The following is a 12,835-nucleotide window of genomic DNA, read 5'->3' on the forward strand; positions in this document are numbered from 1 at the left end:
GCATACGTAACTGATCTCAACAGAAACAAGCGATATATGGAGCATCCTGATATATTAAAACAGTGTGGGCCTACTACCTGTAATCTGAAATGTAGATATGTACTTTTTGAGGTAATACAGTACCACCGAGCTATATGAACACTTCTGACATAACTACGGCAGCTCTCAACTGCATCTCTCCTCCCAAAGTGTATCCAGCATATCAAATAGCTGCAGCTCTAGACCTATATGGCTATAAAATGTACTTGCGAGATACTAGACACAAACGTCTGAGTACAGTCATGTGACATCCTTGGATGACTTTGTAAAATACCATTCTTGGAAACAACATAGTGAATCACATAGGTCATGTGGCATGCTCAGATGCCTTTGCACAATACACTTCTTCAAAACCAGACAGTTAAAGACTCCTCGTACATAAACAAAAAAATATACAATTCAACATACCTCCCCTTACAACATACAGTGTGATTGTAAGATGTAGAATACAAAAGATTTCATCACCTTTAAAGATTATCCCCCCGTCCCCCCCTGAACCATGGACCCTGCCATAGGTGGGCAGGCTTGCATGCCTCAGCGATACAGATAGCCGTACTGTAGGTGCACCCGCAATGGATGGGTATTGAGAGGCCACACAAAAGTGTGGCTCCTGAAGACGAGTAGCAGCCTTTTCAGTAGTTTCAGGGCAACGGTCTGGATGATTGACTGATCTGACCTCGTAACATCAACCGAAATGGCTGAGCTGTGCTGGAACTGCAAACGGCTGAAAGCAAGGGGACACTACAGCCATAATTTTTTCCAATGGAATGCAGCTCTTCTGCATGGTCATATGATGATGGTAACCTCTTGGGTAAAATATTCCACAGGCAAAATGGTCCCCCATTCAGATCTCTGGGCGGGGACTACTTAGGAAGACGTCATTAACAGCAGAAACAAAATTGGTGTTCTACAGATTGGAGTGTGGAATGTCAGAGCCCTTATTCAGGCAGGTACGTTAGAAAGTTTAAAAAGGGTCATGGATGGTTAAAGTTAGATATAGTGGGAATTAGCGAAGTTTGGTGGCAGGAGGAACAAGACATTTGGTCAGGTGACTATAGGGTTATAAATACAAAATCCAATAAGCGTAATGCAGGAGTAGGTTTAATAATGAATAACATAATAGGAACGCAGATAAGCTACTATGAACAGCGTAGTGAACGCATTATTGTAGCCAAGATAGACATGAAGCCCATGCCTACCACAGCAGTACAACTTTATACGCGAACTAGCTCTGCAGATGATGAAGAGATTGAAGAAATGTATGGTGCGATAAAAGCACTTATTCAGATAGTTAAGGGAGGCTGGAGACTGAACTGGAATTCGACAGTAGGAAAAGGAGTAAGTGAATATGGACTGGGGGTGAGAAATGAAAGAGGAAGCTGCCTGGTAGAATTTTGCACAGAGCATAACTTAATAATAGCTAACACTTGGTGTAAGAATCATGAAAGAAGATTGCATACATAGAAGAGGCCTGGAGGCACTGGAAGGTTTCAGATAGATTATGTAATGGTAAGACAGATTTAAGAACCAGGTTTTAAATTTTAAGACATTTCCAGGGGCAGATGTGGACTCCGACCACAATTTATTTGTTATGAACTGTAGAGTAAAACTAAAAAAAACTGCAAAAAGGTATGAATTTAAGGAAATAGGACCTAGATGAACGGAAAGAACCAGAGGCTGTAGAAAGAGCATTAGGGAACGATTGACAAGAACAGGGGAAAGAGATACAATAGAAGAAGAATGGATAGCTTTGAGAGATGAAATAGGGAAAGCAGCAAAGGATCAAATAGGTAAAAAGACGAGGGCTAGTAGAAATCCTTGGGTAACAGAAGAGATGCTGGATTTAACTGATGAATTGAGAAAATATAAAAATGCAGTAAACAAAGCAGGCAAAAAGGAATACAAATGTCTCAAAAATGAGATCAACAGGAAGTGCAAAATGGCTAAGCATGGATGGCTAGAGGACAAATGTAAGGATGTAGAGGCATATCACTAGGGGTAAGATTAGATACTGCCTACAGGAAAATTAAAAAGACCTATGGAGGAAAGAAAACCACATGTATGAATATCAAGAGTTCAGATGGAAAACCAGTCCTAAGCAAAGAAGGGAAAGCAGAATGGTGGAAGGAGTTATAGAGGGTCTGTACAAGGGCATTGTACTTGAGGGCAATATTATAGATATGGAAGAGGACGTAGGTGAAGATGAAAAGGGAGATATGATATTGTGTGAAGAATTTGACAGAGCACTGAAAGACCTAAGTCGAAACAAGGCCATGGGAGTAGACAATATTCCATCAGAACTGCTGACAGCCTTGGGAGAACCACCCATGACAAAACACTCCCATCTGGAGAGGGGCTGTTACATGAGAACATGGATACAAATCTTAAACATTAAAAATATTTTTATTACAAATCTGATTATCAGTTCTGTTAGCTGAAACACAATTTTTTAATTTGAAGCTTCATATTCATGTTAAGAAGTACTGGAACTGGACAAATGGCTTTACAGCTTGTCTTAAATTTCAGCTTCTAGACCCTCTAAGAAATTAGTTTTCAAAAGTACTACAATGATGCATTGTAAAGCAATTTATTAACAGAATATATCGGAAAAACTTTACAAGTATCTAAGGGCAGCTCATTTCGATAGCTTATATTGATTTTATTTAATTAGTACAGTCCCCAATTTGGTTTATTTTTTATTGTTATCTCCTGTCATTCCATTACTGAAAAAAGCCTGAAATTTGTTTTTCAGGATCAATACAGTTTTATAGACTCCTGAAAATAGGCATGCAAATACAGATTTATGAGACAGATAAAAGTATCACAGCAGAGAAAAAAAAAATGTTCATTATAGACAATATTTTAAAGTGGTAATGGAATGACACACTTGCGGTAACGGAATGACAATAATTATATAACTGAATTTGACTGACATTCCTTAAGAAGTTGTATGTCAAATACATTTATATGTTGGCTATACTGCAATTTCGTATGTTGGATATACTATTAGCAAAAATTGGAGGGAAAATGGGGAAGTTCTACAAACCAAGAATGTTCTTTTCAGAGAGAAGAAACTTACATTCAGTGAGTCTGAAGAGTAAACGCTGATAGGTGAGTTAATAAGCTTCCTTAGTAAAGATTACAATGAAATGACTAAATGGCTGCATACTACATAAATGGAGTTAATTATTTTGATAAACAGTATTTATTCTTCTATAACCTATGTTTTCTCTTGGAAGCAATAACAATGCCAAATTATAAGGAAGGCTCAATATTGTCTATAGTAAAAGAAGTTACTGACTTCCTATGAACTAGCAGTTATCTTTAAAGGTCACTACATATTATGCCTAAATAATAGAGACAGTTTAATATAGGGTGTTGAATAGAATTTTTTTATTGAAAATAGATATTAGCTTATTTCTAGCAATTACACTGTTTCCACAATACTTATCAAACAAGATATTTCATTTTTACAGTTGTTATCATGCTCCTCACATCAGGTGAGGAAATGAGAGAATACCGGAAACAGCGTTAAGTGATGAGATTAAGGGGAAAGACAGGTAAAGGAAAAAACAGCGAAGTTTAACTGTTGCTCAACTTAAGAAATAACGAGAAAAAGAGAAACTTAATCAAAAAAAATTCAGAAATAAAGTTAGAGCCCAGCAGTGATAGTGATGCTTACGTCACCTACCCCAACAGTCCATATAAATCTCCCACTTCATTAACGAAAGCAGTTAAACATGTAGAAACTTGTTTACCTAGATGTTCAAGAAGGTGCAAGAAAGTTGTCTTGGAACTAGCTGCCTAAATCCAGGCACAGAAGAAGCTGTTGATACTTTTTATGTTTGAGATGATATTTAATGCCAAACTCCTGGGATGAAAGATTATGTGATAATGAAGGATAAGGAAAGTGGAAAAACCAAAGTCCAGAACAGGTACATGATCATGACCTTGAAAGAAGCCCATGCTATATATCAAGAGGAATTCCCTGACACGTCCATAAAATTGTCCAAGCTCTGCACATCAAGACCAAGTTTCTGTGCACCTTACAAGATACACCGCACAACGTGTGTGTCTGCCATTACCATGAGAACGTAAAGCTACTTTTGAAAGTTATAAATGAGGTTGTTCCACAAGTGAAAACCATTTTTTCCGCCTCCATCAGCACAATAGCTTGCAATCAAGAGAAAGAAGTTTGCATGATGTCAAACTGTGAAAAGTGAGCAAATGTATCTTTGAAAGAAAAGTATTCTTTGGCTGAGAACTTAATGAAGAAGCTGATCAAATGGACACAATGGCAAACAGTGAACCTGTGAAATGAACCTGCAAATCACTCTGAAAAAGTTTCATGCTACTGTTGGTCAGAGTCTTGATGCTCTTTTAAACATGCTACCCCAATTCTCACAACATACATTTAATAAAAGACAACAATCAAAACTTTTTGAAAGCAAAAATAATTCTGCTAACAAGAAGAACACCTCAGTGCAAGTAGATTTTGCAGAAAATTATACTGTTCACCTGTAGAATAAAGTCCAGAGTGCTCATTGGTCAAAACCACAAATCACTTTGATTACAGCATATGTTGGGACTCACAAAATGATGCATATTCTTGTGCTGTTGTTAGTGATGAACTTGATCACAATAAATATTCATTGCATGCTTTCCCAGAGGTAGAATCTGTCACATTCATGAGTGATGGTGCAGCCAGTCAATTTAAGCAATGTTTCCTGTTTGCCAAATTGACATTTTTATGAGAAAACTACGGAATAAATATTTCATGGAACTTCTTTGTCACGTCACATGGATTGGTGGAACCGTAAAGCTTGCAGTCTGGACTGTCTGCAAAACTGGCAAACAGATACTATCTGGTGCTGAGGACTTTGCAAAAATTGCATGTGAAAGATGTTGTGGCATAAACATTTTTATATCTCTGCCCTGCAAATTGCAGAGAATAAAGAGGAATTAGATCAAACATGGATAGGAATAGTTTCAATAGAGCTGACCAAAACCATCCTTGCTGTTAAGCCTGTTGTTGTTGTTGTTGTGGTCTTCAGTCCTGAGACTGGTTTGATGCAGCTCTCCATGCTACTCCATCCTGTGCAAGCTTCTTCATCTCCCAGTACTTACTGCAACCTACATCCTTCTGAATCTGCTTAGTGTATTCATCTCCCGGTCTCCCTCTATGATTTTTGCCCTCCACACTGCCCTCCAATGCTAAATTTGTGATCCCTTCATGCCTCAGGACATGTCCTACCAACCGATCCCTTCTTCTGGTCAAGTTGTGCCACAAACTCCTCTTCTCCCCAATTCTATTCATAACCTCCTCATTAGTTATGTGATCTACCCAACTAATCTTCAGCATTCTTCTGTAGCACCACATTTCGAAAGCTTCTATTCTCTCCTTGTCCAAACTAGTTATCGTCCATGTTTCACTTCCATACATGGCTACACTCCATACAAATACTTTCAGAAACGACTTCCTGACACTTAAATCCATACTCGATGTTAACAAATTTCTCTTCTTTAGAAACACTTTCCTTGCCATTGCCGCCGGCTCCAGTCTGGAGCCGCGCTGCTGCTACGGTCGCAGGTTCGAATCCTGCCTCGGGCATGGGTGTGTGTGATGTCCTTAGGTTAGTTAGGTTTAAGTAGTTCTAAGTTCTAGAGGACTAATGACCACAGCAGTTGAGTCCCATAGTGCTCAGAGCCATTTGAACCATTTTTGCCATTGCCAGTCTACATTTTATATCCTCTCTACTTCGACCATCATCAGTTATTTTGCTCCCCAAATAGCAAAACTCCTTTACTACTTTAAGTGTCTCATTTCCTAATCTAATTCCCTCAGCATCACCCGACTTAATTCGACTACATTCCATTACCTCGTTTTGCTTTTGTTGATAATAATCTTATATCCTCCTTTCAAGACACTGTCCATTCCGTTCAACTGCTCTTCCAAGTCCTTTGCTGTCTCTGACAGAATTACAATGTCATCGACGAACCTCATAGTTTTTATATCTTCTCCATGGATTTTAATTCAGAATTTTTGTTTTGTTTCCTTTACTGCTTGCTCAGTATACAGCATTATATAATCTATCTGATAACTTTTAGTATCTCCAGGATTCTTCCATGTATACAACCTTCTTTTATGATTCTTGAACCAAGTGTTAGCTATGATTAAGTTATGCTCTGTGCAAAATTCTAACAGACGGCTTCCTCTTTCATTTCTTAGCCCCAATCCATATTCACCTACTATGTTTCCTTCTGTCCCTTTTCCTACTCTCGAATTCCAGTCACCCATGACTATTAAATTTTCATCTCCCTTCACTACCTGAATAATTTCTTTTATCTCATCATACATTTCATCAATTTCTTCATCATCTGCAGATCTAGTTGGCATATAAACTTGTACTACTGTAGTAGGCGTGGACTTCGTGTCTATCTTGGCCACAATAATGCGTTCACTATGCTGTTTGTAGTAGCTTACCCGCATTCCTACTTTTTTATTCATTATTAAACCTACTCCTGCATTACCTCTATTCAATTTTGTATTTATAACCCTGAATTCACCTGACCAAAACTCTTGTTCCTCCTGCCACCGAACTTCACTAATTCCCACTATATCTAACTTTAACCTATCCATTTCCCTTTTTAAATTTTCTAACCTACCTCCCCAATTAAGGGATCTGACATTCCACTCTCCGATCTGCAGAACGCCAGTTTTCTTTCGCCTGGTAACGACGTCCTCTTGAGTAGTCCCCGCCCGGAGATCCGAATGTGGGACTATTTTAGCTCCGGAATATTTTGCCCAAGAGGACACCATCATTATTTAACCATACAGTAAAACTGCATGCCCTCGGGAAAAATTACGGATGTAGTCTCCCCTTGCTTTCAGCCGTTCGCAGTACCAGCACAGCAAGGCCGTTTTGGTTTGTGTTACATGGCCAGATCAGTCAATCATCCAGACTGTTGCCCCTGCAACTACTGAAAAGGCTGCTGCCCCTCTTCAGGAACCACACATTTGTCTGGCCTCTCAACAGATACCTCTCTGTTGTGGTTGCACCTATGGTACGGCCATCTGTATCGCTGAGGCACGCGAGCCTCCCCACCAACGGCAAGGTCCATGGTTCATGGGAGGGGAAAGGGGGGGGGGGGCTGTTTAACCTATCATTCCACATATTACTGAGTACCAGCATTACTCGCTATCTCTCCAGAGGTTTGTGCACAATTTCAAAAAGCGATCTTCAGCCAAAGAAAATTCACAAGGCCTGATCAATGATACGGCCTTGCATCAAGGTGATTTTGCTCTGGTTTCGTATGCTGGAAGAAACATATCAAAATTTTTTGTGGGGCAGGTGATTTACATTGATGATAGTTACGAAATTTCTTTTCTTAGAAAGAATGATGCAAATGGAAATATATTTACACTTCCCGCAAAGGAATATAAATGTTGGGTAGAAAAAGACCAAATTGTAGAGAAACTAGCTGCACCTACTATAGACCAGACCTACCCATTCAGCAGAGCAGAATAAAACTTGTAATTTTCAAGTGAAACTGTCATTCCATTATTATTGACTGTCATTCCATTAACAGCGATTTTTTTATTGTGTTAGTAAAATATTAGTTTCGTGCATTTATCTTCTATGCCATTTCGTTTCCCTTTATCCTCTTCACAATATAATTTTCGTGAATTTTTATAGGGAATTGGCATGTTGAATTATTGTTGCATTATAAATGATAAAAATATGCATGCCTGAATTATATCATTCCACTAACAGAAAGTTTCTTTTACGTGAGTCTCTTTATTTGAACAAAACTTAAACTATTAAATTAAATAAATTGTGTTCCTTTGGTTTTGTATAAAATAAAATATTAAATTTTTTTGTCTTTTATCATGGTTTTTGGTCTTTTCTATGCTTAAGTGCAGAAACAATCACTGAGTGTCATTCTGTTACTCATGGAACTACCCTGAGCAAGATGTATGAGACAGGCAAAATACCCTCACATTTCAAGAAGAATGTAATAATTCCAATCCCAAAGAAAGCAGGTATTGACAGGTGCGAAAATCACTGAACTATCAGTTTAATAAGTTATGTTTACAAAATCGTTACAGGAAATCTTTGCAGACAGATGGAAAAACTGGTAGAAGCCAACCTCAGGGAAGATAAGTTTGGATTCCGTAGAAATGTGGAACACTCGAGGCAATACTGGTCCTATGACTTAGATAAGATAGGTTAAGGAAAGTCAAACCTATGTTTCTAGCATTTGCAGACTTAGAAAAAGCTTTTGACAATGTTGACTGGAATACTCTCTTTCAAATTCTGAATGTGGCAGGGGTAAAATACAGGGAGCAAAACGCTACTACAATTTGTACAGAAACCAGATGACAGTTATAAGAGTCGAGGGGCACGAAAAAGAAGCAGTGGTTAGAGGGGAGTGAGACAGGGTTGTAGCCTATCCCTGATGTTATCCAACTGTATACTGAGTAAGCAGTAATGGAAACAAAAGAAAAATTTGGAATAGGAATTTAAATCCATGGAGAAGAAATAAAAACTTTGATGTTTTCAAACAACACTGTAATTCTGTCAGAGACCTGGAAGAGCAGATGAAAGGAATGGGCAGTATCTTCAAAGGAGGATATAAGATGAACATCAACAAAAGCGAAACGAGGATAATGGAATGTAGTTGAATTAAATCAGGTGATGCTGAGGGAATTAGATTAGGAAATGAGACATTTAAAGTAGTAAATGAGTTTTGCTGTTTAGGAAGCTAAATAACTGATGACTGTTGAAGTAGGGAGGATATAAAATGTAGACCAGCTATGGCAGGGCAAGCGTTTTTCAAAACATGGTTCAAATGGCTCTGAGCACTATGGGACTTAACATATGTGGCCATCAGTCTCCTAGAACTTAGAACTACTTAAACCTAACTAACCTAAGGGCATCACACACATCCATGCCCGAGGCAGGATTCGAACCTGCAACCGTAGCACAAGCGGTTTTCAAGAAGAGAAATTTGCTAATATCAAGTACAGATTTAAGTGACAGGAAGTCCTTCATGAAATTATTTGTATGGAGTGTAGCCATGTATGGGAGTGAAACATAGACGATAAATAGTTTAAACAAGAAGAGAATACACGGTTTAGAAATGTGGTGCTACAGAAAAATGCTGATTAGCAGGGTAGATCACGTACCTAACGAGGAACTGGGGGAAAGAGGAATTTGTGACAAATGGCTCTGAGCACTATGGGAATTAACATCTGAGGTCATCAGTCCCGAATTTGTGACACAGCTTCCCTGGAATAAAGGTTCGGTTGGTATGGCACGTTCTGACAAATCAAGGAATCACCAATTTAGTCCTGGAGGGAAGCGTGGAGGGTAAAAATTGTAGAGGGAGACCAAGAGATGAATACACTAAGCAGATTCAGAAGGCTGTAGGAGATGAAGAGACTTGCACAGGATAGAGTAGCATGGACAGCTACATCAAACCAGTCTCTGGACTGAAGACAACAACAACAACAACAACAACACAAAGTTTGTTTAAAGGAAATGTGTTTTCATAACAAAGGTTGTGTAGATCTATAACTACACAATACCGATATCACCGGTTTTTTAACGAGGTTATGAGAAGGTTACACATTGCCATTTACCTTCTAAATTTTGTGAGGTTGCGAACTCCAACTGCAAAAACTACACTCGTTCAATCCGATGACTTATTTCCTGCGCAACTTCTGCGAATTATGAAAACCTACAAGTTCTTTAGACTTAATTCAATTTGTGTCGCGGTAGGAGCACATCAATCATACGTTAAGCGGCAGACCGAATTTCCTATAACAATTTTTAAGTCTCAACATCAAAAGTTTGGGCTGATAAAACTATTCACATGGTATGTAAACACTGAATCACCTGACCACAACATGCAACCTAATTTGCTACAAACAATTTGAAGGGGAAATATGTGATACACTTATAATGATGATCTTTGAGAGAGTAATAAACGTACAAAGATATTGACCGAGCAATGCATTCGCTTCATGCTTTTACTGGCACATGTAATAGTTTGGAAAAATAAAGTTAATAGACAGCTGAAAATGCCATCAAACTTTGCTTTCAAACTCAACCTTAAAAAATTTAATTTTAATAATTTAGGTAACAGACAAACTATTTAAAAAACGTTGTCAATACAAATGTATAAAAGCACCTTTCATACGTAATTACACTACTGACTAGGCAGCCGTCATCCGAGTACTGGGACACCTCATCGACTTATACTCTAGAAAGGCAAGGTACACCCGTTACAGCTCATAGCAAGGTAAAGTTTCCTTGCTCCCACTAACCCACATTTAGGCTGTCATCGCCAGAAAAGTTTTCCGTGTTCCCTGCAATCACCTTCATCAACATCATCTTTCTTCCAAGCACCTACACTGCCGGGATCATACTTAACTGTTATCGCTGTCGTAACGGTTGGTCTCTTCCCAGTCGCCGTTTACCATTCCTGCCCCCTGCTCCTCATTTCGAGTTGTCCACTTTGTCTCTGTTGCTGCCTTCTTCCGAACATTTACCGAAAAAATTAGCCATGGACAATACCACAACTACAACATCCAGTCATTTACACCCACTTCTGTTCTGTTCCTACCGACACCCGTAACTTCATCCCCCCCCCCCCTCCCCCTTCGTTGGCCCATATTTCCTGCATACTCCACCGCTAAATGACTTCTCCAGTCTTTATGCCACCTTACACACATCTACCACCTTATCCACCACAACTGAATTCATTTATCTGTCCTGTTGCAGCTGCCATTACATCAGCTCCTTGGTCATTGTCACTTTCAGTTCAGTAGCACCACCCAGCAACAGCACCATCTGAACAGTAACCTACAAGTTTCAACATCAGCAGCATCATCCCTTCAACCTCATATGCACCTGCAATAGTCATATCATTCTTATCTGCATCAACTGAAGTACATTCCAGGTATGATAAATTCAGTGTCAAACGAAATTCCACAGTTTCCTTGCCGAAACAAAAAACTCAGACAAAATACAGGGTACTGATACTTCATCCTTCCAAGAAGCCAAGGAAATCCCACATGAAACTGCCAACACTAAACCAATGGATATGACCTTCATCACTTTTTAAACATCTTCTTCAACACATACCTGTGCTGTGCTGACCACAGATTCTTTATTACCAGGACGCTATCCTCCAGAATAGAAAACATAAATCCAACATCATACAGTTTTGGAGGACAGCACCTTAAATAACTGTCCAGACATCCAAATTTAGATTTTCCTAGATTTCCCTCAAGCCCTCAAGGAAATTTTTTAATGGTACTGTTGAAAGGCAGTTGCAAAGTTCCTTCCCTACCCTTTCTCAATCAGAGTTTATGTAATGGCTGCACTATCAATGGGACGTTATACTCTGATCTTCTTTCCATTCATTATTCAACTCATACTATGTAAAGAGTCTATGATCAATACCTGATCACTCCTCAATTCCTGCGTTCTGCTCTGTGTTGGTACAAAAACTCCCATCCACAACCTTGGCCCTAAGGATCATTGCACCATACAGCCTCCCCCCCCCCCCCAAATCACAAATAAACCCTGGCTTCCAAGTTATCTGTCAACCTTCACAGCTGTTTTCTATGAGACAGTGTCTGAGGCCACAGGAGGTTGATTAGGAACTTAACTCCAGTCCTGGTTCCTAGATCGAAAATTCCTCCATATCCACTGCTCTTGTTTCCCATTCTCTTCCAGAATGCTTGTCCACTATTGTTAATTGTACTGTCATCTGGCACCATACAAAGAATATTGTCAATTTCAAACCAATGTATATTGCTCCTAAAATTTCTCATCTACAAAAAATGGTTCAAATGACTCTGAGCACAATGGGACTTAACTTCTGAGGTCATCAGCCCCCTAGAACTTAGAACTACTTAAACCTAACTAACCTAAGGACATCACACACATCCATGCCCGAGGCAGGATTCGAACCTGTGACCGTAGCGGTCACGCGGTCCCAAACTGAAGCGCTTAGAGCCGCACGGCCACACCGGCCGGCTCTCATCTACATTTACCATCAAAGGCAGAAATATAAAAGCTCACCTAGCTGTCCTCACTGAAAATCCAATCCCCTTCTAAGACAATGCCCTTCCATAAAGTAATACCTGTAACCTTTTACTCCTCACATATTTCTAGAAGTTGAAGATAAAAACCTCTGAAATGACAGTGCCTATTTACCATGTTAAATTTTCACTCTATCAAAATAATTCCCTACATCCCATCCCCAATGCAATCTGTCTTATCATGACTGTTCCCGAAAATACTCATCAGTTTGAGTAATCCCTTAATCTCCAGCAAATTACACTGGTCACCCATTCCACATTTCGCCTGAATGCAATAACCACTTAATCACAGAACCACACACATTTTACTGTCTCCTGCATATATATTCTTGTTTTGTACCACTCAGGCCATATCAGGTGCAGTATGTCCACTCTTACTGCACCCAATCCTCACAAAACTGCAGACAGATCCTGATGCTTCACCCCAACTCTCGCAATCCTTACCTGATAAATAGCCTTCATCAACCCATAATCACCAACATCACATCCTGACTACAACCCACTTTCAAAATACTCTTCAAGGTCTCATCACCTCATTCCATCTAAAGTTTTAACTAGATGTAGTTATCCTGACTCCAGATATTGTCCTTAAATCGACATACACAAAAGTACTATCATAAACACACAACATAACAACAACATCACAACATTTATGTTGAAAATCGTTACATAATATCA

At 39.2% G+C, this 12,835-nt stretch overlaps 1 protein-coding gene across 3 annotated transcripts in view; it reads right to left on the bottom strand.

Moving 5' to 3' along the window:
- The window catches only part of LOC124594930 (PAT complex subunit CCDC47), a 78,297-nt gene extending 67,917 nt beyond the window's left edge, over nucleotides 1–10,380 (bottom strand). For 2 of the 3 annotated variants that reach the window (XM_047133430.1, XM_047133428.1), the window contains exon 1: nucleotides 9,686–10,007. The gene's annotated coding sequence lies outside the window, so the exon portion shown is untranslated. Of the gene's footprint in view, nucleotides 1–9,685; nucleotides 10,008–10,236 lie in introns of those variants that run through there. The other variant, XM_047133429.1, reaches the window with a different exon arrangement.
- Nucleotides 10,381–12,835: the final 2,455 nt, after the last annotated feature.

The sequence above is a fragment of the Schistocerca americana genome, chromosome 2, assembly GCF_021461395.2.
Source record: "Schistocerca americana isolate TAMUIC-IGC-003095 chromosome 2, iqSchAmer2.1, whole genome shotgun sequence".
In the NCBI taxonomy this organism is placed as follows: domain Eukaryota; kingdom Metazoa; phylum Arthropoda; class Insecta; order Orthoptera; family Acrididae; genus Schistocerca; species Schistocerca americana.